The 27306-nt window shown below is 39.1% G+C and overlaps 1 protein-coding gene across 3 annotated transcripts in view; it reads left to right on the top strand.

Moving 5' to 3' along the window:
- Positions 1-27306, top strand: part of ITP (ion transport peptide) — a 160184-nt gene that overhangs the window by 88767 nt on the left and 44111 nt on the right. For all 3 annotated transcript variants that reach the window (XM_072303125.1, XM_072303126.1, XM_072303124.1), the window contains exon 2: positions 9279-9336. The gene's annotated coding sequence lies outside the window, so the exon portion shown is untranslated. The remainder of the gene's footprint in view (positions 1-9278; positions 9337-27306) is intronic.

The raw sequence follows: 27306 nt of genomic DNA, 5'->3' as shown, positions 1-27306 counted from the left end.
CTTCATAATCATTTAATTTTGGCCCCTGGCCAGAAAAAGGTTCGGAAATTGCAGTGATTTTGCCGAAAATGCTGAAGTAAGTAAATTTGGGCATTTTTTTTCCTTCTTCAAACTCTGTGGAGAAGCACTTCTCCTCCAGTACATCTATTTTTTTACTTATCTCTCGCAAGGTACATTTACAGAAGGTGTGTTCCAGTATTAACAGTTCAGATTCGTTGTTTTTTTATTATAACGCTTATTTCGGAAAGCAATTATTACATTGTTCAATTCTACTGACTTTCAACACTCGATTATACTCCCGGCAAATTCTGCAGCAGCGTTTCAAATGTTGACTCTAATGCTTCCAACAGCCATCCGATGTCTAAGAGTTTATTCCTAGATTTAGGGATTTTCCGGAATTTCCAGGGATTTAGGGATTTTTCAGGAAATCTAGGGATTTTTTTTTGATGAGGTAAAGTTACCAAAAATCAACTTTTTAACCTCAATTCTAGCTTCGACAATCGAAAACATTTTTTCATCTATATTTTGTAGGCCTTTTTGGCAACACTATTTTCCCCGCAAATAAGCCGGAAATTAAAACGATTGCGTCCTTCGATGTACTTGACATTCAACTGCATTCAACCTGTTAATAATAAGAAATCAACTAATATTCTTTCATTTTATTGGTCTGGATTAGCACTGCTTTCAGAGAGCGCCAAAATTCAAACGAGCCAATCAGATTTAAATATTGCAAATCGCTACATCGAATGACATCATGATTCTTCATAAAAAAATGGCGCTTTTTGCAAAATCTAGGGATTTTTTAAGTATATTTGAGCAAATCTGGGGATTTAGGGATTTTTAGCGAAATCTAGGCATTTTTTTTCTTCCCCGCTAGGGATTTAATATCGGAAGACTGGCTTCCAGTATCGTAGCGTTGATCGTCGCTGATGTCGAAATGGAACCTAATGCCGGACTTACTGTAACACCTCCATTCCTCAATTCCGGTGAGGAATACGTCTCTACCCTTAACTCAATATAAATATACAAATTGATAAGTGAGTGCTTTAGTCTCCTGAAAACAGAATTGCGAAACTTAAAATTGGAGAAAAATGATGAGTAAATGAAAAAATGGAACCAATTGGTGGGATATGTCGCATGCCATTCTGACACAAAATATGGCGTCTATCGAATCACCTTAACTAAATAAAATAACCAAATTTTCAACTCTCAAACTATCAACTATCAACTATCAAAATTCAAACTATCAAAATTTCCAACAATGACAAAAATGATTGTAATATACCTATAATGTAATGAAATATACACGCTCTAATCATTTAATTTGTATTACCTTTATGTTATGTACCTACATGTTATACTATTTTTATAATAAATTTTGCCAACATGCTTTTCAATTCAGTCTACAACATTTCATTCCGACGTGGCAATAATGATTTATAATGCCCCTAAACATTAAAATGAATTACAATAGTAATGCCGCATTATAATGTCGTATTATACATCGCAACGATTCATGTCCTACTGATTATTGATTATTGTAAGATGAATTCTGTTTTCTCTGATTGTATGTTTCATACGTGCGAAGCAAGTACGGGTCACTAGAAACGTGGTTCGTACGGGTGGCTGATGAAATTGATCTTCGAATACCTTTTGATGAGCTAGGGAAATGGAACCATCTGCATCTCATGGACAATAAATAGTTGCCGTAATTAAGGTCATCCCGTGATTAAGGTGCCGTGATTTAAGTCATAAATTCTTCATCTAATTCTTGATTCATCTCCAAAATGTCTGCTAAAGCTTTCATGCGCTTCTCCTTGTATGCATGAATGAGCAAATTGGGTATCGAACAAGCGGACACTTTTTGAAAATTTAGATGATTCTGGACAATATCGTACAGAAGTCCACGAGCTGCAGATAGAACCATTACCTCTAGCTCATCAAAAGTTATTCGAAGATCATTCAACAACCTCTTTGACAAGTTGCAAAAACTTTTCGTTAACAATAGTGTCACACGGTACTAGGAATATTTACTATTTAACGAACCTTATATTTCCCTGACTCAGTCCTAAATTATAGAAGTATGCGTTACTTTTCCAGCAATCCAAAAAAACAATTATACAAAAAACCAATACCTACACTTTCAGATATAAAAATGCAAATTTTTTGCAGCCTCGCTAAACGACTTATCAACCAGAGATTTTTTAGGAAGCGGACCTCCAAAGAGCTTTCAAAATTAAAAGTATACAACAAGTGATAATGCCATGTATTCGCCATATCAAAGCCCAATACACATTTATACACCGGCTACGTAAATCTGCTAAGTTACAAAACATGAATCGACAGTTGTCGGATTGTACATCAATGACAAAATGTGTCTAGGCCCTCATTCTTGACTACAACTACTGCCCCCAGAGCCGCTCTCCGACGCCAATGCGTTGGAGCTTCCTGCTTGTTTTTCTTTCCAGTGTAGGACAACTCAGGAATGAAGAAGATGTTAGTTACGAGCTCAAATGACAAATTTTGTTGAGAGAGAGGAACATTTTTATAGGGTAGGCAGGATAAGACCTCAAAATCTCGAACAATGCCTCAAAATCACCCCTAAAAAAGTCCACCTAAAATGCAGAGGGCAGAGGGGGATACCGCCCCCTCCCCCTTGCCAGTGGTCCCTTTTGACGCGCCTGTGTGGCTACAACAGAGTGTTCTGTAACAGCTTTATCATGTTTAGACAGCGCTTTCCTCCTTAATTGGACGTATTTCTATCAAACAGAACTATGTGCATTATGACGTGAGCCCTGTTACGCATATATTCTTATGGTTCTTAGGACTCGTGTCTTAATGCACATAGTTCCGTTTGACAGAAATACGTTCAATTTGTCCCCAAAGACTTAAAAATTAGCGAGTGTTGTTCGAAGCGGTTGTGCTTATCTGCAACAGCGATGGAAGCGAAGGCGTTGCCCAATAGTTATCCGCGTGGTAAGTTTTGCGATTTATCGATTTATCTGCCATTTACCAACTGGTAAAGGATCGATAAACAGGGTTTTCGCAACGAACCCCTCAACAATCGATATTTTACCATAGCTTCAAATGGGTAATAAATATCGATAATAGATCATTCGCGCCTCGCCACTGGCGGGAAGCGTCTGTTTACAAACAGTCTGGCGTGTTTCTTGTCAATGGGCCTATTTAGCGTGCGTGAGTCAAAGTAAATATGAATCGGTTGATGCAAAATACAAACAGGTTTTTTCTTCCGATGCGCTCCGACATGTCAGCGCTCTTATGGGCTTTGAGAGGTATCGGAGAATGGATCTCGTGTTATGTTTTAACGTTTTACATGCATCTATACCATGCGTCTGTAAAATGATATCCTTACCTTGAAATTTTTATTTATATCTCTTGATCGTGTCTTCAAACTCAGGAATGGAGAGGATGAAACCACCGCAAAAAATGTCATTGCCCTCCTTTGAAATATAGCCTCGTGTTTCGACGATAACCAATTACATATGAAAAATATTGTCGTAGTCTCCGTGTAATAAGTGGATCTAGTTGAACAGAGGGGAGATTTTGAAACATCGCAAACTATAGATACGTGGTTTGGTAGTTTCACCGTCGAATATTACAGTTTTGACTTAATTTTTAGTTGTTACAGTAAATTTTACTAGAGATTATCATTCCAAGTATTAGTAAGAAGAAGCAATGTCATATTCTTGAAATATTTCTATCCGTGTGGTCGAAGGAGAAGGAATCATTCTGCCATGCCAAGGAAAAACGTCGTATGAACCCTCAGCGTTGTCAAATTTCCTGTAATAAAACACGAATTTCCTGGTATACTTATAAGTATTTTTTCCCCAATGTTTTAGATAATTTTGTTTGCAATTTCACCAAAAGTTCTTGAAAATTTTGGGGGAAATATTCATAACTTTGCCTCAAAATAAGCATTTTATAGAAGGAAATTTGGCAACTCTCGAATGTTCGTACGGCGTTCTTCCTTAGCACGACAGCATTGCTCCCGCGATTTTCCTGAGAAATAATGGTATACCGGCAGTGGCGCAGCTTGAATTGGGATTTATCGATTGTTATGCCATTTAAACCTATGGAAAAGAATCGATAAACAGCGTGTTCGCAGCGAACATCTTCATAATCGATTCTTTACCATAAGTTTAAATGGCATAACAATCGATACATCGCAATTCACGCCACGCCACTGTATACCGGCTTAGTTACAAGATGAAATACTTTTTCCCGCCACTGAAGTAGAGTTACACAGATTGATACAGGTCCCTAAGTGGAGGATGAACCAATTTAGAGTATTCCAAAAGGAAATATTCCAAAATTCCAGGTTAGATATTCCAGAAATGTCCAAAGTAAGGAACTAGCTTTCAGAATCCTATTGCGAGCAGCTAAGATCATCTGTCAAAACGACGGTATGCGGAAACCGATTTAATTCCTGATGCATCGGGTGATAATGGTAGAATTGAATCGCTTTACGTCCAACAATCTGCGTGACAGTCATTGTTTAGGTGTCAGCAAATTTTTTCCTGCAATTATTCCACAAACGCGGAACTGCATTAGTTTCAATTCATCTGCGTTACTCCCAGGACCTTAATCGCCACTGGCAGTGAGAAGACAAATGAAATACCGTTATGTTTATTTGGGTAGTAGACAGCGCTCGGAATGCACTTCCTGAGACTTTATGACCCTAATTATTTTCGCACTTTAAAGCTCTTGCTCAATATCGTTCTTTTAACGGGGGTATTTGACTCCAAATATTTTGTCGGAGGATTTCAATTCTTACCACGTTGAGTATTCATAAAATAAATACATCCCTTTTCTCTAAAATATCATCTCTAGAACTAAAGAAATACACCAAATTAACGAAAAAGGTTGTTTTCAGCATATCGCAGATTTCGAAAATGCCCGCATTTTTAGAACTTGTCGGATGGTTTTTGAGGAAGTCCATCATTCTTCATCTTCTTCTCGCCGTAATGTCCATTCTGCAGTGCTAAGGAAAAACGCCGTATGAACATTTGAGAGTTGCGAAATTTTCTTCGATAAAATGTTTATTTTTGAGGAAAGTTATGAATATTTTTCCTTTTAATTTTCAGAATCTTTAGGTGAAATTTAAAACAAAAAATCTGAAAAATTTGGAGGAAAATATTCATAAATTCACCCGGAAATTCGCGGTCTCTCAATGGAAATTTGGCAACGCCTGAAGGTTCATACGGCGTTTTTCCCTAGCACGACAGTAGTAGTATTGCTATTTTACAGTATTTTACCTCGGTAGATTTAGGAAAGCTCAGTTCGAAAAACCGCTGCCTCAGCTCGCAGCAAATCGAAAAATTTCGGTCGACATGACTAATGCCCCGCGCCCGCATGATCCAAAGTTTTTCTGGTCTTTGGACTAAATCTTCAACTTTTAGAGCTAAACCCTTGTTCTCAGAAGCAGAATTGAAGCTTGCTCACGTTAATCAGACAGGTTGGTTCACACAACTAAAGGTCATTTAAACCTATGCTAAATAATCGATTCTTGTCGGAGCACTTGGCCCCTTCAAGAATCGATACATTTCCATAGATTTAAATGGAGAAAAGGCAATGTTGCCAATTTGCTGGATCCGCCAATGGCTGAAGGCTCAGTCTTTTAAACAAAAGATCACCCACTGATTTTATCGGTCCGGAAAATCAAACTTTTTTTCTCGACGAAAGCGCTCTAAATAATACCTCACCGACTTCAAATGTCATTAGGTTTGGCTGGAATGTTTTACAGATAGCAACATGCGGTTAATATTTACAAGTGAGTTTTTTCTGAGGCTCAAGTTCTCCATTAAGAGGATTAATCCCGTCACCCGTGTCCGTTCAATTTGAGTTCGCATTTCAGAGAGTGCGCGCTGCGGCCTCCCAAGAATGTTTTACAATGTTAGCGCACCGCCGCACAGTGGAACGAGTTGATAGAAGAGCTCGGACATGAAATTATTGGCTAAAATTTCGAATTTTGATGTTAATTTCGTCACAAATTTATTTTCAAGGCGTGTTCCTGGTAGGAATTTTCACGAAAAAACCAATGAAACCATGCCTCAACTTTTTTGTTTCGTATTTCCAAAAATATAAGCTGTCAAAGTCTCCGCAGATTTTGTTCGACTTTTCTCACCGACTCGATCCAGTGTGCGCCGCGTGAGGAAGTTGGTTAATCGTACCGATGTCGGTGAGCTCCGAATTTAGGTGGTCTCATTAACCGATTCTTTTTGATGACCCGTTTATTTTGAAACTCAGTTATGATTTTTTGCGCGGCGTTCGCGCTGCACGTTGTACGACGCTCGTGAATGGTGGAAATTCGTAATGTCTGTCGTTAAATTTTTCCGCGAAGCGAAGTATACCGGAGGATGACACGTTGAGGAGAGTAAAGGATCGGTAACTAACAATTTTCCCTGCCCATGTCCTTTCTCATTCAAATTTCCTAAACTTTTTAGTGTTCACCCTTTGGTTTTTGAGGAATGGTGTGATTAAATTGACACTTGAGGAGTATACCTAAAAGTACACTATAAAATTATACTTGATCGCGAGTACAATGGAAAAAAAATACATTGGATCTAGAGTCCAGACTCTTGAAAACATTGACAAGAAAAAGGACTCTTGATTCAATCAGATTTAAGCTTAAATCAAAAGGAAATCCGCTGAAATTAAGAGGCTTGGTTCTTGATTTAAGCTTATATCTGATTGAATCAAGAGTATTTTTTCTTGTCGATGTTTTTAAGAGTCTGGACTCTAGATCCTATGTGTTTTTTTTCCAGTGTAGGTACGGACCGTTTTAAAAGAGTTGCACCTGTTGCATTGAGCATATGCTCAATCAAATGCGTTGTCAAAAGTATTTGAATGCAAACTGAAATGCACTCACATTCTAGTCCGGGCCCCCGCAACATGCAATAAAAATCCTCTATTCCTCCGCCAACATTACAAACTAATTCACGTTTTCAACTATTTGATTTGTGGCTCTGCTCAGGGTTACTTAATGACAAAAAAAAATCTTTTTACTAAATTCTTGAGCATCCCCTCAGAATGACGCATCGACGGAAGACGCATTGAATCGTGACTAATGACCCGTTTTTCCCAGAAAGATCAAATTCTTGGATGCACCATCATCAAAAAGAAGCCACCAAGCACGTGCGTTAGATGTCACAGCGGACGAGAAAGTTGCCCTTCTGATGGTTGCAAGCTCGCTACTTTCAGGAAAATTCAAAGTTCGTTGAATCGTCAAAGATTTTCACTCGGATTCTGAGGAATGTAGCGATTCGCCTTTTTCTCTTCGGAGACCGCCGATGCATCCATACGCGGGTTAAAGAACTTCTGTAGTTATGCATGAATTCCTCGATTATTTTCAAGGTTTATTGACCTATTATCGTCTCATCGTAACCTACTGCTTCACTGGCTCATTGTGGGTCGTATGAAGTTACATCAATGATGAAAATAAGCTACGCAATTGAAGGGTATCTCACACTGGGGAAAAAAAACACATTGGATCTTGAGTCCAAACTCTTAAAAACATCGACAAGAAAAAATACTCTTGATTCAATCAGATTTAAGCTTAAATCAAGAACCCAGCCTCTTAATTTGAGCGGATTTCCTTTTGATTTAAGCTTAAATCTGATTGAATCAAGAGTCCTTTTTCTTGTCAATGTTTTCATGAGTCTGAACTCTAGATCCAATGTATTTTTTTTTTCCAGTGCAGATGAGGGAGTTCAGTGACTTTTTTGGAATTTTGAGAAAAATATGTTTAAACTTGAAAAATTAAGTGACAGCTAATGAGCTTCACAGTTGAGTACATTGACATAAAACCGTAGGCCTAAACATCTCGCTAACAGCATCTAGCCATGCTTATTTACAGAAAATCGACGCATATAACAAAATCTCACAAATCGCATGCATAACATGTATCCAAAATCCCAATTTTGTAGGGTTATCTCGATTACGACAAGAACGCAAGCATGATCATTTACCCTTCTGAATGGATTGTTTCTGAAATGGATGGTATATTTTTGGATTAGCCTCTAGTAACATGGTGCAAGCGTCTTTTGTGAGTTGATAAAGTGAAAAAAATGGAATAACGAACACCAAAGAAAATTCAGTGTTACGTGATACGGAGTTTTCTCTGTTTCCCGGTAGCATTCGCAATCAAATTACGGAGTAACTTTTATGATGCATAAAGGGGCAAAAAGTCAAAGGGAGACGAAATAATTGGTTCATTACGGTTGAAGCAAAGGTATGTTTCTAATATTTTATCGCATCTAAGAAGATGCGCTTTTATTTCCGTTGACAACATAACGAGATTCTTAAGTTAAATCTCACCGCAGCCGGGCTTTACACTTTATCGCCTGGCTGTTGCTTTTTCGCCATCGGCTATGAAAGGCTATAAGAAATTGTGTAGAAATTCGTGTGCTTTGTAAATCTTTAAGTTTGGACGGAACCACCATAATATTTACAAAACTCACATTATATTTTCCTTTACTACAATTTGTTTTTATCAATTAAAATGAGAATAATCCATACAGAGTGTGCAAACCATTCAAAGTCATGAGTTGAACAACGCTGACTCCACGAGATAAATATTAGAGCCTAACGCAAAGCGGAGCGGCGGCGCACTGGCGCCTACAAACCTAACAGGGATACTTCACGCATTGCGCAATGCGTGAAGTATCCCTGTTAGGTTTGTAGGCGCCAATGCGCGTTTCGCGCTGGCTGCCCGCCTGCCGCGCCGCAGCGTGCCACGGCACTTGAAGCAACTATTTCACACCAGAGGTATTGCACAGTATCATACGAAGCTGAAGGCGCTGTAATATATTAGTAATGGCAGTCATCCATAAAAAGTACGGAGCTTTCCTCGCAAAATAAATCAAGATACTACTGCCCAAAAAGAGAGCGGTAGTCCAAAAACTCACTAAGTCCTAGCATCCGTAATTAGTAACGTTTAGCATACACTTTATCGTCAGGCTGTTGCTTAATCGCCATCGGCTATAAAAGGCTATAAGAAGTCGTGTTGCCGGCTATAGAAGCTATTGGAAATCTTACAGTCGGCTGTAGGTCTATGGTATTTTGGAACACAGATTCTACTGCCAATTTTTACCAGGGCATTCTGGACTTGTTGTTGGACATGAAGTTATTGAACAACGTTATTGAGACTCTTTTAGAGCTCGTTTTGAATTTCTGTTTAGGCCGCAAGACCAGGCGTTTTGAATATGTACCTTCCGCTTTATAATTTACTAATTATCATATTATTTTCTTTGTTTCAGGGCTACATTGTTGTTTCACCGTTCCCCTAATTTATTTTGACCCACTTTTGGAGCTCAGGTAATTAAACTTTATTTCCAACAGAATTTTTCAAGATCCCATCTGCAATATTCAATTCATTAATATTTTTAATTTTCTCGAGTATCAGAATGTTATCAAGAGTCAATTATTAAGGTTTTCGTTGCGATAATCGATATAATCGATCCTTTTTCATAGGTTTAAACTGCAGACCAATCGATTCATCGCAAAACACACCCAGCTGGCCGTTGTAAAGATTAATAGCCCGGATCCGCTCTGTATCTCATGAGTTTCCATATTGAAGTACCTACGCACAACTTTATAAATTTTCGGTCCGTTGAAAAAGAGCGTAAGTAAAATGTCGAGACGAGACCTGCCGTTGATAAAAATCCACGCTGTTTGGAGCCCATATCAAAATGTAAAAACGTCCTTCAGTAGGCAGAGAAACAAATTTTTTCTGCATCATCCGATGCAGTCGTAGATTCAAGCAAACTCGAGCCGATCTTCTGCACAAAACCGCGTAACATCGAGTTGGTAACACTGGGATTTTCTCATTTAAGGATACAATAAACAATCGATATTTATTGACATCTGAAATCGATTATTTACATGTGTTTAAATGGAGGAAAAATAGAGTTATCATCTCACGAGAATCGCTACGCTGCGTTATTTCATTGCAATTGAAACTCGGCGGACATGTGTTGTTTTTGCCTAGCAGGGTAGTCGCTCCGTCAAACGATCCGCCGCCGAACCCATAACTCATGGACCCACCGACTTCCCGAAACATAATTTAAAATTGAAATCGTATTCATGGATTTTCGTGCGTAAATCGGAGCATGACCGGGTCAAAATGTCGATAACGACCGACTCCGCCCAAGATTAACGCGGATCTTCGCGGGAAAGTCGTCGAACTGACCTAAGGAAAAATGAAAAGGTCGATTTGACCTTGGTTGCTGATCCTTGCTCCCGGGTTCTAGACATGCGGCCTCTTACCTAAAGTAAACCCGAAAATACTTCTAAAATTATTTTAAAAAAATCCGAAAATCAGTTGGAAATATTTTAGAATCATATTTTGAAAATATTTATTGCATCTTTCGTATAATACCGATTGCCAAAGTGCAGCATATCTCCGTTTATGACGTTGAAGACCTCCTGCATGCCATACTCCAATTTTTATTTGAAACACCAGTCAACGTAAATTCTTGGTAACTTCATTGGTTAACCCTTTATGTTACCGAAATATTCTGTTTAAAGTTCAATAAGTTATGAAGATAGCTCGTTGCTCGTCGAAAATATGAAATAGGAGATTAGTTTTGAAACGCCGCAATAGAAATACGTGTTTTCGCACGTTGGTCACTATGTTAATTTTGACAATAGTATTGAATTTTTTTTAAAAAAAGAAAAAAAATTAAATATCATAGACCATTTTTACTTATAATTTTCTATTAGTGTCATAAAATTTTAAAAAATATATTTGTAATAATATTTCATGTGAAGTTATAAAAACGCGTTCGTGATAATATTGTTACTTAGAAAATCTTGACGATGTGTTGAAACTATTCCTCATCAAAGTATTCCCGATTTATTGGGTGGACTTCTCTTGACCTGAAAAGGCATATTTTATGAAACAGGGTGTAATTAACACACAAAACCCTAGCTTATTTGCCTAAACTACTGCTTCAAATTGAATTTTTAACAAAAAAAAGTCAATATGGCATCTAGAAGAATATTTTGCTAACATTTCCAACAAAAATCCTTTCCAAGAAGACGAAGCCAAAAGGACATTATTCGCGCTGCATTCGAAACTCAAGCCAACTTTGAGAATCAGAATCAGAGCCTTCTTTTTAAATCAAATGTATCATCCAGTCACAACATCGTAGTGGTTGACAGGTCAAAAGTTCTTCCTCGCACTCACGACATCCTCTCCATAAGTAGCACCAAATACTGGGGAGGGGGGGGGGATTCCAAAGAGCCATTCCACTCTCGCTAATGCACTCTCACCTACCCCGATGCCAGATATTATTATGAAATCTTAGTTTATTATACTCATATCCATCGCAAGAATCTTCTGCTTTGACGTCCAGTGAGAGAACATGATGAAAGGACATATTCTCGGTATACCAGCGACAACGTTGCAATCAGGACACGAGAGGCAGTAAGGCCTGTCGTTGGACCTCTTTGTGGACCGCAAATCATCTTTGATGGCGCCAAATGCGAAAGCTTTTAAAATGCCATAAAAAGGTGTCGGTCAACTCGCGGTTCGCACCAGCTCGCGACCGCAAATGCGCGATGATCGGCGGAATCCGTGTCAAAGTCCGGCGCGTTTGGCGTCATCCCATTTTGCAGTTTTCAGCTCCCATCTGCACATCAAACCCCTCTGACACTTTACCAAAGACAAAGATGGGCCTTCTATTGCTATCTTGGCAATGGTGGAAGCTTTTACTTTTGGAACTCCAACATTCACTATTGATTTACCAACTAGGGGGATGTTGAACATTTTGTTTCGCAAACATACCGATTTTGTACGGCTCATTGCGCTATCTGAAGCATATTATCCACCCAGTAGGCAGGTCAACAGCCGAAAGAAAGTTTATCACTGTTGCTCCCTCGAAATCCTCCATATGGAGGTGTTGAATCCACGAGAGTAAATATTTCCATCTGTCGCCAGCGCCAAGAAGCTAGCACGTATAATGGAGTCTCTCTTTGTCTCTGTGCTTTACGTATCCATGGCTATAGGGGTGCGTCATGAAACAGACAAGGTAGAGAGGCATTTAGATTATTTTCTTGCATAAAATGGAACATGTAGGGGGAATTCTCGATTTCAACATATTTTCATCGGTGAAATTTTGCGAAAAACACGATGTTACCACTGCTTTTACCTAAAGTCAATTGAGTAATCTGAGGAAACGGGTTCTTTTGTGAGTACAAAATGAGAACAAAATGGTAATGCGAAGTGGGATTAATAGGAATTTTCTCATTTTCAGTTTTTCTAACTTATTAAATCCTCAAATTTTCGCTTGATGTTATGCTCTATTGTTTTGAACCAAACAGTACATCAAACCACTATAAAATACGATCTATAAAATGGGATGAACACCACGAGAAATTGGGTGCCCCCTCCTTATTCACTGGAAAAAAAGCACATTGGATCTAGAGTCCATACTCTTTAAAAAATCGACAAGAAAAAGTACTCTTGATTCAATCGGATCTAAGCTTAAATCAAGAACCCAGCCTCTTAATTTGAGCGGATTTCCTTTTGATTAAAGTTTAAATCTGATTGAATCAAGAGTATTTTTTCTTGTCAATGTTTTCAAGAGTCTGGATTCTAGATCTAATGTGTTTTCTTTCCCCCAGCGTTCGCCTAAAATTTGCCCCCAGCGCCACCACACAAACGCTAAATCGAGTGAGATGACTGGATAAACCACCAGTATTACATCATCTCCGCGTAAACGATGAGTTCTGGTACGGTTGCACTTCTCCATCCCGGATCCTTTCTTGGGTACCGCTCCCCCCTCTCTCTCCCCCCCCCCCCCCCGGTGCGGTTTTGAGGTGGATACCGTGGAGGCGGAATCGCCAAGTCCGATCGATGGACGTTTCAAGGCTGACGTTTCCAGCCGATCGGGCAGAAACCTTTAATTGAGAATACTTATGAGACAACTACCGGATAATGCCTAGCTATTATTCTCGGGATGTGGCCTGCTTGCCGCTAATCCGAGAGGGACCGGAGATTCTTACACTTGGAAGCAGTGTTGTTATACATGAGCGATTGGTGGGGAGGCGAATTTATGGGAAGATGATCCGGCAATATTGTGCCGTTTTTTTCATCACTTTTTTTCGTTTTCCCTAAATTTTAATTCATCTCTCTCCTTTTTTCCAGTATTTTCTCCTGTTTGTATGAAACCTACCTTTAGTGTAATCGCTCTACTTTCATAACGTCGTTTTTGCCTCATTCTTTTTGTCGTCTTTGAAAGAAATTGTTCGGGAATCGACAAGTTAAATGCTTCTGTAGGTGCAATAGATCCTCGTTTGTCCTCAAGTGTTAGACCCAGTATCGTAAAAAAGTGTTTCCCGAATTGCGGTTTTTACGAGCACGGGGATTTTAAATCAGTAATGTAAGTGTGTGTTTTTTTTTTTTTTTTTTTTTTTTTTTTTTTTTTTTTTTTTTTTTTTTTTGTTTCAAGATCAAACGATATGGTTTCAAAATGTATGATGTTACTATTTGCAGAACATTTTTGTCTTTTTCGAACTCTTTTCAAAATTTTGGTCAAATCCTCCAAAATGATTTAGTTTAAAGATTGCCATAATTAGGAGATAATTGCAGAAAAACACCCCAGATAAAACCAAGGAAAAAATTCTCCAAAATATTCCAGAATTCTTTGCATTCCTACCAGAAAAGGACTCTCACCCTAACTGCGGTGCTCAAAATATGCCTTACATTCACTTCTGCAAAAAATTAACATCAGGGAAATATCGCAACAGCCCGGTGAACACTCTTGACCTCAGTCTGGGCTATCAGTCTAGTGGTACATTCTCAAAATATCCATTTATCCGGCAGCCGGGATGATGGCGTGATCGAGAAACTTCTAACGAGTGCGCTGGCTTCAAGTGCATCGCACCCATCATTGCGAGACGAGAAACCAGAGAGCTTTCCACTGGGGGGTGAAAAATTACACGCGTCGGCAAAAACACAGCGCATGTCATTGATCTTGGTTCTGCGAAAATAAAAAGAACTAAACCGACAAGACAGAGTGTCGCGCCATTCCCGCGGGGGCGTAACAATACATCCAGATGAGCCGTTTCTTCCATATGACCCTATGTATTCCAGGGCTCCTGCGGGAAATTCACTTACGCGGTTATGCGTTACAGCGGCGACGTTTGGGATGACAGCGAGGATTTCCGCGCGCGATTTTCCGATCCTAGGTCGTTTGATTGGAGGATTAAAACCGCAACTCGATTCCCACAACAAGCTCCTGCGCCAAGAACCATCGTCCTCTCAGCTCTTGTCATTTGTCAAAAACGAAGAATCAGCATTCCATCGCTAAAAATCTATCCAGCGCGTGTATTAATCTACATCGAGCAAATATTGGTTTCGCGGAATTTAGCCGCGCGCGGCAGATCAAAAGTGAGAGTCCATTTTTTTCAATTTTTTAAATAAGTTCTCGGAACTGTTGTTTTGATTGGTTGATGAGTCACTTTCGAATCGAGCCTAAAATGTTAGGAAAATTCGAGGGATCACGCCAGGCTGTTGTTTAAGTGTCTTAAGGTTGGATTTCTGCCCAGAGTAAAGAATTTCAAGGTGATTGTTAACTATATCGGTGGAAAACAAAGAGAATGTAAAAGCAGCCCGAAACGGAAAAGACAATCGAAAACACAGGAAACTGCGGAAACAAGGCTAAAATACAAAATACAAAAGGCAGGACGTTCCGGTACCTTACGGCACCATTATCAACTGCTAAAATAGAATTACAAAATAAAAAAGAAATTAAAATAAAAACCAGCAAACGGCGTTACATGGTGAAATTATCGTTTATACATTATTATCGGGCAGAAATAATGGAGTGGAATGGTATCATGGATGGATGAGTGGCTATAGATTTTTTGGATTTTGAGAAATATGTATCTGGAGTTACAAAAAAAAATACTCGGTAACTGGACACGGTTAAAATATTGAGACGAGAAATAAAATTTAGGATGTAATCAAGTTTTCAGTTAGAGTCTTCATTTTTTTTTTTTGGAATTTCTACAGAACTTCGCTTGATCTCTTGAAGAGGAAGTATGGAAAGTTTTATGAATAAGGAAAAATTGGCTCCTCCACTAGTGAGAAATGCAAGGAAAAGTCTGTTGGGTCGCAGACAAATGTGCGGTTTTTTTTTTTTTTTTTTTTTTTTTTTTTTTTGTAACGCGTAATCTAAAATCTCTATGAAAATCATTGTCCTTTTGTGATTTTCAAGAGCTTGTATAGTTCTTAAAACTCTCTTCTCTCTCATCTTAACTGAATGTGTAAATAATTGAAAGGCGTTTTGAGTCGTAAGAAAAAATCATAAAAATTTTGTTCGCCTTTTGTACGTCCGTAATTTTTATATTGCCCATTTATAATTCAACCTGCAACGCTCTGTGACATTTTGAGGCGAACAATTGTTACTATTTTTTTTCTAATGATGCAGACATCTCTAAGACTGTGCAAACTTTCTACCTCTTCATTTCTGCGAAAGAGAGAGCATTTGACTTCAAAACGGCCTAGTTACTGATCATAAAGTCAAAACTTTCTCCGACTGTTTCCAAACTTGCACCTTTTCATTTTTGCTTTTTCGCTCGCATCAGGAAATATTTTTAAAAATATCAAGCTATGAATATCAGCAATATAAATGCTCTTTTCCCTGTTTAATATTAGAAGACGTCATTGTAAAGGAGATCACAGACTGTTCCCTCTAAAAAAATAAAAATAAAAAATAAGCTGAAAAATGACAACACCGTACTTGGTTCTGAGGTTGAAAACGCGCGGGTCAACATTCTGCGAATTGCAGGCTGCATGCACTTATCCCACGGCAGAATCCCGCGATAAAACCGGGAGGAGAGGAAAAATCAGGGGCAGGGGGGAGGCGGGGGGAGGAAGAATATGAAAGACACGGGTTCATTCACTTCATTAGGTGCTAATGAGTGGCGAAGGAATGGATTTTTCGAGAGATTAGGTGGCATCAGGGGTCGGCGGGGAGTCGGAACGGTAAAAATGGCGCGCAAGTTGGGGAAGCAAGATGAATGGCTGGAGTCTCAAATTCCCTCGTTATAAATAATTTCTCGTAATCTATCCTCTTGCGACTCTCTGCTGGCAATATCACGAGCGTCGATGCCAGTTTTTGTCGTTTGATCTCCAATTTTACACCCATTCGTGAGAGAGAAATTTAAGCCAGTGGCGAGGCGCGGATCAATTATAGATATTTTTTAATTTGAAGTCATGGTAAAGAATCGATTATTAAGGTATTTGTCGCAAACACCCTGTTTATCGATCCTTTATCATGGGTTTAAAAGGCAGATCAATCGATCTATCTTGAGCACGAAGCACGCTCTCGCACCTCGTATTGCCAGGTTAGAACTCCATGACCACCTTCGAAAAAATCAGCAGTTGAATGAGAGAAAATTTTGAGTTACCTTTAAGGGTACAAGTAAAGTAACGAAAGCGTTAGTTTTGGAAAACGGGATAAATGCATACCCCAAGGAAGCGTAAATTGACATTTTTACGGGGTAAAAATCAACATATCATAAATCAAGCCATGGATTTTTCAAATTTTCCAGTTATTAAAGTGTCGCAGGCAGTTAGCGCGATCACCAGAAATTTGCAAGCTGCATGCGTGTTAATTATATAAATTATCGAACTGTAAAGGTTCATTGATTTAAAGAGTCAAATGTACGGTGTCGGATTGGGACGCCTTCAAACTTGTATGATTCTCTCCGCTTTTCCAGGCAGTTAGTTTAGTTGCCTATTCGAAACAAACCCAACTAAAATCACTGATTTATACACTACACTCACCTGCAATCGCGAATATACCAGCTGCTAACATGCATTTAAGAAGAAAAAAGCGCACTTCTGAATCTTTACAGTTTTGTCGGAAAAAGACGTGAAATGAAATTTGTTCTTGTTTAAAGCATTTCTATTTAGGATTTCAGTGAAGAGAGAGTACCGTTATTTCATCCTCAAAATTGCAAAATCAAGTCCGTGGGTGTATCAATCGCGTGAGTGGAGCATTAATATCAGAGACGATTTTGCTCAAAATACGAGAACTTACAAGGATTTTATCGCCATTGAATACTTAATAAGAATTATTTTCGCCGGCGAGCAAACATAAAAATGACATCGAACCGGTATTGCGAAGATCCGTAATGAATTATTTTACTACATTTTGCAGTAAGGAATCGTTACTTCTGACACCTCTTAGAAACAACGTATGTGTCATCAGTTTCTGCATGTAGATGTATGCTTTCACGGAGCAGCTAGAAATAGTGGCTCATTATTTCAAAACGAAGTCCAATTAAAAAACTCGCCGTGTACAATGATGTATTTGAGGGCTCATCGAGGAGACTTTAACGCACGGTATTTCGGGCAGAGGCATTATCTGCGCCTTCAAAAATTTTGTACGCAATTGACGTACGAGCTACACTTTAGTCAACAGATAACTCGTAGCACTGCTATCGTTTCTCTTTCGTCAAATCGAGATAGAGTAACAGATGTTTAAAAAAAAAAAAAAAAAAAAAAAAAAAAAAAAAAAAAAAAAAATTGCATCAAAAAGAGCCTCGCCAAAAAGGGGTGTTTTTTAGCCCCCTTATGGATACCCGAGTTGGTCAACCTGACAAGGCTCAAATGAAAGCTCATGGTAAGGCAAACTTCTAGGAAAAGGTTCAACCTAAAGTGACCCCTCGTTTAGGCTGTACAGCGTTGCCAAGTTTTCATTTTTATGCGCTATATTCAAGGAATTCCAGATCATCATGGTTCAACAGACTAGTGACGGAAAAATTCGTTGAGGTACTGGTACCTCAAGTAGCGTGAATTCAGGGCATCCTGATACGAGCGCCGAATTGCGAAGTGGTAGCGCTTTCATCTTTCACCGCCGCGACTCGAGTTCAAATCCATGCTGCGGCTGTTCCGTTTTACGTTTGCCTGTCGGATTTTCACTCCCGCCAGAGCGCGGAATTCGCGCCAAGCTTATTTCGCGCCGGATCCATGCACTCAGAGTAAAAGTTGGTCAAAATAGCAACTGAGTAAGTGTGAATTTCGCACCGGGATTTTCAACAGATTGCATTTTGAGTCGATCGGCAACGGTGCGAGCAAGTGAAGAGGAAAACGACTCAATCGGGGTGAAACCGCATCTGCGCGCGCTGGGATATTATGTCAATGTAATCTTTCGCTCTTGCTCTCGAGTCCTCCACGGCGGATTCCGCAAATGTTCTTCCCGGTATTCCGTGAATGTGGGAACCGGGGAGAGATGTCGAGGGGGGGGGGGGGGAGGGGGCTGTATGTTCCCGCGGGTGAGGCGCAGGGAGGCGCGGCGGTGTCCGAATTGACACGTCACTGTTTGTTTTTTACCTAACCTGGGTCAACATGGATGTTAATCCGCCGGACGTGCCGCCTCATATCTTGAGCCGTCCCGCGGTTCCCGCAGTTGTCAAGTGAGTTCCGTCCCGGGCCGCTCCGCCGCACAGTGCGGCCCTCTGTGGACGAAAATCAGAAATTCCTAACTCGACATCTAGGTATTTTTTTTGGAGTTCAGCCCTGCATAGACGATCAAATTCCGAACCAATTCCGATCAAAGTAGACATGCTGATGACTGGTGGTCACCATCTACCATCAAATTTTGACGGGCCGCACTTTTTTGTTCAAAGTAAGATCAGACCGGAGTATCATCATTCATCATTTCCTGTCACAGGAAACATTTCTGCCAAGTTTTCATTTTAAAATGAAGCAAATTAATGAATTTCAGACTGATGACTCCCGACACTTTGATGCTATTTTGATCGGAATTGGTTCGGGAATTTGATCGTCTATGCAGGCCTTTCGTCATCTTAAAAATATTTCTGACTCATAATGATGGTTTATTTTCAAATTTTTCGCTCTGAACTACTTCAAATTTGAGTAGAAAGTGGGCGGGAAATGGGTCAAGAATCACTGGTCCATAAGAAATACATGGGAAAAAGACGCCAACTTCAAATGAAGATTTCTCGCTTGAAACGCAAAATTCCATGGGTGGTTGACATTTTCTTAATCCTCAGATATCCAACTTCAATTCTACCGATAAGATCTTGCGACTTTTTGCGACTATCAGAGATACTTGAAGCTAAAGTTTGGGTGTTTCACGTTGCTTTTACATTGTTAACACAGGGCGAATTTGAGGTAGCCAACTTCAAATGAACTTCCCTGGAAAAATACGCAAAAAATCCTGAGGTGTGCTATTTTCTTATTCCTTGAGTGTTTTTCTTTGATTGTGCCAAAGGGTTTTTCTATGTCGGTGCTAATATCTTCATTATTAAAAGTTAAGTGTCTTTTACCGATTTTTGTCCGCGTCGTCCATGAGGATGCTGCACTGTGCACCGGCGCCGCACAGTGGATTGAGTCAATCGGAGAAGTCGGACGTGAAATTTTTGACCGAAACTGAAAATTTTGATGTTTATTTCGTCACATTTTAAACTCTTGGGAGTGCTTCCTGAAGAAGATTGCACGATAAAACCAATAGAACCACTTTTAGAACCTCAAACTTTTCTATAAACGGAGTTATAAGCGTTTAAAATCTCCAAATTTTGTCCGACCTCTCCTATTGACTCGATCCACTGTGCAATATTCCATGGACCTTGCCTTATGGCTTCTATGAGTGCGTGACATGTTGCTTACTGCTCGGAGACGACGATGACACTCATTGCATCGCCTGCCCAGTGGTGACTGCAGCCCGATTACTCAGTTAAAAATTTCCGCGTTTGGTACTACTCTGTGTTACTTTTTTCTTGTCAGATCAACCCAAAGGACTTAGTTGCTCAACACTATTTTGTTTTAACTCGACCCATATGAGACATCGGATCATGGAGAAAGTGTCCTGCCGCAGTCAGAGGTCGCGACTTGCGAGCGGCTATAGCGGATTGGTTTATTACCGGTCCAGGAACTTTTCTGATGTAAAAATTTCCCCAATCAGGGCAATTCTCGTGCCTTCAGCAAGCTGATTACTAAAATGAATGCACAAAACTATAGACAAAGAGGACAAAAGGAAAATGGAGCGATCCTGTTGGTCAGTGTTCGAAGCTCGATTTTTAGGAGCCATTGAAGATTTTTTAGGCGCCAAATTGACTTCTTGCCTAAATATCACGACGCATTCAATGAAAAGTTAGACGCAAGATGTTTTAGTTACAGAACAAGTAGCCGTAACTTGGGAGACATTTCGAAAAATCACCAAACAAAAAAATTAGGGGTTTTCTTTTTTTTTTGGGGGGGGGGGGCGATTTTTAGGGTCCACGTTGGCGCAGAGTTTCATTTTTTAGGCGCAATGATCGAGTTCTTAGGCGCATTTGGCGCGTTGGTGCCTGTGAGTTTCGAAAACTGCTGTTGGTAGAGGCTGGTGGTTGCAATAGACAAAGGAATATAACTATAATAAATAGATTGGAGTGGTGTACAATGTCTAAATTGAAGCGAGGCTCCCAATATATTCCATGTCAGGCAATCTTTGTATATAGGGATTTCTAATCCAGACGACAGCTGTATTTTATCCGCACTCGAGCCACATCAAGAGTGGACGAAAAAGTTACCATCGGCAATTCGGAATTTTCTTTCAAGCAGCGCACTAATCTTGCATAATGATGGTTGATGAATGTTGCATTAAGTAGTTTGTCTTATCGTGCAGTCAAGTCGTGAGTGAAAATTACGTTACGTTACTATCGCATACGACGAGGAGCAGCCAAACGAGTTTTAATTTTCAGCTTTTCCTTACGAATAGGCACCGTTGACGTTGGCTGTCGGCCTGATCTTTCATCGCACCAGTCAGCCTGGTGCCAAACTCCTCTCTTCACCGACCCACCCCTCTTCTCTACAAGCCGATGCCATACTGAGCCTTAGAGTAGAGTAAAGCCCGGGTCACACTTTCAAACTGGTCATGAAGTGGAAGATGGCGAGTGCGGGAGCGCAGTGAGTCACCATTTCGTGAAAATTTTGGTATTTTTCACATTTTGAACAATACGTGTTAAATTGCACCATCGCCCACTTCTTTTCTCGACCAGATTTCGTAACCTAGGTTAAGTTGACTGGATTTCAGGAGGTGCGATTATTCCGAGTCGGCTTTTGCATTATTTGATGACGTCGCACTAGACAGACGCAATAGTCAAATATTCCAATTTACAGATAAAAATACAAAGTACATAGCAAAATATATAATTTAAATTCTTGGTCAGGGATGGGGGGCGAACCGGAGAGGGGGTTGAACAAAAATTAACCTAAAAAAGCTGGACACAAATTGTGAATGACTCGGACTTTGGTACGGTGGTAGTTTGAAAACTGATCATATCTCTATTTTTCCCAATTTTTCCCCATGATATTAAGCTTTCATTGAATTTTGAAAATGAGGAACCTTTAAACTGTTCCCCTCCCTCGCCTTCGAGGATAAACGCTGAGTGCATGATTGAGATACTGACTTCTAAACACATGTATGGAAAAATTATTGATATTATGGGAAAAAACCACTCGTCCTTTTGAGTAAAATCAGTCTGGGGGTATAATCGGGGAGAACCTTAAATTCTAGAACTCATTTTTCACCTCAATATTTATGTTGGAGACTGACTTAGGTCTTGTGATTTTTCAACTTCAAAGAGCGTTTTTCTTCAAATCACAAAAACATCACTTGACGCACTCACCCATGTCTTCCAATGCCCATTTAATATCAACTTTAACTATTCGTGGAAGAGCAATGAACCTATTGCCTTGAGAAGTCAAATTTTGAGCGTAGTTTCCACAATGAATTCATAATGTTTTTCCAGGGAAGTATTATACGAGTGCGTGCTACAGGAACATCTCGGAACTTTTCAATTTTGGAATGCCGTCCAAAATCGAGCGACAATTTATCAGTCGAATAGACTTATAGTCCCTCTCAACAAGGTGCAGATGAATTTATTAGCATATCATTTTTCATTTCCCATCCACTATTCTCAGATCAAACCGCGTGGGAAAAACCAATGGACCAGATATTTCATCGCTCAAAATTGTTAGAGGCGCATTGCAGAAAATGATGCGCATTAGCTTTTCGAGATTTTCCACTTAAATGGCAGCTGTTTCAGGGATCAGGTTACAGAGCTATTTCAAATTTTCAAACGGCAAGAAGATGAAACTTGATGAATGGTGACTTTTTTTACTGAGAAAACTATACGATATCCCGGAGAGAAAAGCGTTTGACAATCATAAACAAATATCGCTGATTCAATAAATTTCGATGGATGGATGAATGATGGTTTGATGGTAACTGAGCCTCGTGTGAATCCTTTCCTAGATTTTTTAATCTTTTTCCGGTCGTTCTGGACAGTCCTCAACCAGAATAGCCTAGATCAAGCTTCTTTCTTCCATAAAAGCTCGTTTCACTGCTTTGTTCACCTAGTGTGACTTCCTTTTTTGTATCCTCATCTTCTACAGTTTTCTATTTCGTTTGTAATTGTCTTTACATCGACGTTTTCATAGCATTTTTAGCCCTATGGCAAGCAACAGAGCTGTATTTTTCTTAAAAGCAGTTTACAAATTCGACTTATGAATCAGTCGATGTTAAAACCGCATTTATCGATTAACTAGTGAGTCCTAGAATGCAAGTTTTTTTATGGAATTCAACACTCATCAGAAAATGGACTCTTTAGGCTTTGAATATACCGATTTTAATATAATAACCCATTCATTCTACCTCTGAGCTGATCACAAAGCATTTTCCATGACGGTGAGGCCGTAAGCAATGGCGTGACGTGCGATAAATCGATTAATCTGTCATTTAAACCTATAGAAAAGGATCGGAAAAGAGGTTGTTCGCAATAAATACGTGAATAATCGATTCTTTACCGTAGCTTCAAATTGAAAAATATCGATAATCGATAATTCGCGCCTCGTCACCGGCCGTAAGAAGCCATGGCATCTGAATGACAATCAGGCTCGTTAAAATGAATCATTTCTCGAACGATCCCATAGGATTGGATCCACCACTCAAATTGAATTGAGTGCTAATGAATTCTTATGGTACAATTAACTTTGTTCGATGAGTCGTTTTACGTAACCCCACGCGCATTTTGAGCGGAGGAATCTTCGAGAAAAACCCATCGAACACCGTGAACCTCCGCTGGAATCAGATTCAAATGCGTAATCGGCCGTTGTCCATTATCTTGTCACCGACATTTATTCACCATTATTACGTAGTCATCATTATCCTGTTACTGGGTTTTGCAGGTTGCAATTTGAAAAAAAATAAAGTAATCTTACAAAAAACCGTAGTTTTAACTTATTCCAAAAGGCTTTTAGCGAAGCGAATTTAAATCCATGCTGTAATTTTTTAAAGGCACCTAAAACATATTGTGTTGATATGCTCAAACGTACTCTCTTCATTTATGCAAAATTAGTGACCGCAAATGGAGCTCAAACTACATCAACAACATATGTATCATCGGTCACACATTTTTTTCCCCTTTCTCAGGGGATGTGCAAATGTATCGGAGTTCACAATTAATGACGTAATATATGGACAGCAGGTTTAAACCCCAGTGAAAAAATATTGGGTACAAATGGATTACATTTTGCAATAAGGAACCACTATTTCTGGCTCATTTTAGAAACAACACATATGCTATTGGTTTCTCTATGCAGAAAGGTGCTTTTACAGAAGAGCCAGAGACAGTGGTTTCTTTATTGCAAAATGTAATCCAAATAATTGTTCAGTGCACAGCCACAACAACATATAACACTGTTTCGATCGAATAAAAGTTTTCTCCAGAACTCGAAATACTACGGAAATTAGAGAGTGTGTATTCCAGAAGTAAGCACTACCTTTAAAAGGAACCTTTCACCTCCTCGTGTATAGAGGACCCTTGAAAATTTATTCGAGATTACTAAGACGCTAAGCACATTTAAAAATGATCCACGCAATAATTTTAACACGACTTTTCCACAAAGGAAAAAAAGAAACAAAATGAGAAAAAGGAAAAAGTCGGAAAAAAAGAAACAAAAAGAGAAAAAAGAAGAAAAGAAACAGAAGAAACAGAAGAAACAGAAGAAACAGAGAGAAAGAATGGTGGTGCATTTAAAAGGTAGGTACCAGCAATACGCATTTTTGGTTGGTACATGTTGGTTTCATAGGAATTTTACCACGGTGATCTACTGATTATGTGTGTACGATATAGCAACACTGGAAGAGTATTGAGGTATGTTTACACACACAATGTTTGATCTTGTAAATAGTTCCCTCTGAGAGAATAAACACTAACATCACCTGTCACGTCAAGAAAGCAACTAAAATGATGCGCATTAGCTTTTCGAGATTTTCCACTTAAATGGCAGCTGTTTCAGGGATCAGGTTACAGAGCTATTTCAAATTTTCAAACGGCAAGAAGATGAAACTTGATGAATGGTGACTTTTTTTACTGAGAAAACTATACGATATCCCGGAGAGAAAAGCGTTTGACAATCATAAACAAATATCGCTGATTCAATAAATTTCGATGGATGGATGAATGATGGTTTGATGGTAACTGAGCCTCGTGTGAATCCTTTCCTAGATGTTTTAATCTTTTTCCGGTCGTTCTGGACAGTCCTCATCCAGAATAGCCTAGATCATGCTTCTTTCTTCCATAAAAGCTCGTTTCACTGCTTTGTTCACCTAGTGTGACTTCCTTTTTTGTATCCTCATCTTCTACAGTTTTCTATTTCGTTTGTAATTGTCTTTACATCGACGTTTTCATAGCATTTTTAGCCCTATGGCAAGCAACAGAGCTGTATTTTTCTTAAAAGCAGTTTACAAATTCGACTTATGAATCAGTCGATGTTAAAACCGCATTTATCGATTAACTAGTGAGTCCTAGAATGCAAGTTTTTTTATGGAATTCAACACTCATCAGAAAATGGACTCTTTAGGCTTTGAATATACCGATTTTAATATAATAACCCATTCATTCTACCTCTGAGCTGATCACAAAGCATTTTCCATGACGGTGAGGCCGTAAGCAATGGCGTGACGTGCGATAAATCGATTAATCTGTCATTTAAACCTATAGAAAAGGATCGGAAAAGAGGTTGTTCGCAATAAATACGTGAATAATCGATTCTTTACCGTAGCTTCAAATTGAAAAATATCGATAATCGATAATTCGCGCCTCGTCACCGGCCGTAAGAAGCCATGGCATCTGAATGACAATCAGGCTCGTTAAAATGAATCATTTCTCGAACGATCCCATAGGATTGGATCCACCACTCAAATTGAATTGAGTGCTAATGAATTCTTATGGTACAATTAACTTTGTTCGATGAGTCGTTTTACGTAACCCCACGCGCATTTTGAGCGGAGGAATCTTCGAGAAAAACCCATCGAACACCGTGAACCTCCGCTGGAATCAGATTCAAATGCGTAATCGGCCGTTGTCCATTATCTTGTCACCGACATTTATTCACCATTATTACGTAGTCATCATTATCCTGTTACTGGGTTTTGCAGGTTGCAATTTGAAAAAAAATAAAGTAATCTTACAAAAAACCGTAGTTTTAACTTATTCCAAAAGGCTTTTAGCGAAGCGAATTTAAATCCATGCTGTAATTTTTTAAAGGCACCTAAAACATATTGTGTTGATATGCTCAAACGTACTCTCTTCATTTATGCAAAATTAGTGACCGCAAATGGAGCTCAAACTACATCAACAACATATGTATCATCGGTCACACATTTTTTTCCCCTTTCTCAGGGGATGTGCAAATGTATCGGAGTTCACAATTAATGACGTAATATATGGACAGCAGGTTTAAACCCCAGTGAAAAAATATTGGGTACAAATGGATTACATTTTGCAATAAGGAACCACTATTTCTGGCTCATTTTAGAAACAACACATATGCTATTGGTTTCTCTATGCAGAAAGGTGCTTTTACAGAAGAGCCAGAGACAGTGGTTCTTTATTGCAAAATGTAATCCAAATAATTGTTCAGTGCACAGCCACAACAACATATAACACTGTTTCGATCGAATAAAAGTTTTCTCCAGAACTCGAAATACTACGGAAATTAGAGAGTGTGTATTCCAGAAGTAAGCACTACCTTTAAAAGGAACCTTTCACCTCCTCGTGTATAGAGGACCCTTGAAAATTTATTCGAGATTACTAAGACGCTAAGCACATTTAAAAATGATCCACGCAATAATTTTAACACGACTTTTCCACAAAGGAAAAAAAGAAACAAAATGAGAAAAAGGAAAAAGTCGGAAAAAAAGAAACAAAAAGAGAAAAAAGAAGAAAAGAAACAGAAGAAACAGAAGAAACAGAAGAAACAGAGAGAAAGAATGGTGGTGCATTTAAAAGGTAGGTACCAGCAATACGCATTTTTGGTTGGTACATGTTGGTTTCATAGGAATTTTACCACGGTGATCTACTGATTATGTGTGTACGATATAGCAACACTGGAAGAGTATTGAGGTATGTTTACACACACAATGTTTGATCTTGTAAATAGTTCCCTCTGAGAGAATAAACACTAACATCACCTGTCACGTCAAGAAAGCAACTAACACCATACTTAAGCAACACTTCGATCTATCAAAACTCAATATCGAATTTCGATACTAATTCGGTGATAGATAGTGATACATCTCCAGGAGAATCCACTTTATGTGGCAACAGGTAATCGATTCTTAAGATCCATTCGATTTCCTGTTCAAACAAGCTCATTCACACCTGATACACCAAGCACGCGGGAATAAATCATAGGTCCACAGGGTGCTCCAAAAGGTCTCTTGGTCCAGATTGAAATGGATCTCGGGTGTACTGCAAATCCAGGTCAAGGTTATAAAGTGGTGTTATCCATCAACCACGACCCGTATTATGAATTTACGCATAAGCATTCTACGGACAAATCGGTATGCAAATGGGGGCAAACCAGAGTCCCTTTTTACTGAGAGTAAAGGCAATACGAATCCATTTCTGATTTGTTCCCGTATTTTAGGCCTCCACACACTGGAAAAAAACACATTGGATCTAGAGTCCAGACTCTTAAAAACATCGACAAGAAAAAATACCCTTGATTCAATCAGATTTAAGCTTAAATCAAGAACCAAGCCTCTTAATTTGAGCGGAGTTCCTTTTGATTTAAGCTTAAATCTGATTGAATCAAGAGTATTTTTTCTTGTCAATGTTTTCAAAAGTCTGGACTCTAGATCCAATGTGTTTTTTTTTCCAGTGCAGTGTCACAGACAGGTTTAAAGATTTCATTTTCACCAATTGCAAAGGCAATAAATTATAATGGACCGGGAAATTGGGGGCACGGCAAGGAAC

Source organism: Bemisia tabaci, chromosome 8 (genome assembly GCF_918797505.1).
Source record: "Bemisia tabaci chromosome 8, PGI_BMITA_v3".
In the NCBI taxonomy this organism is placed as follows: domain Eukaryota; kingdom Metazoa; phylum Arthropoda; class Insecta; order Hemiptera; family Aleyrodidae; genus Bemisia; species Bemisia tabaci.
The sequence above is the reverse complement of the archived record's forward strand: the minus strand, read 5'-3'. Positions and strand labels throughout refer to the sequence as shown.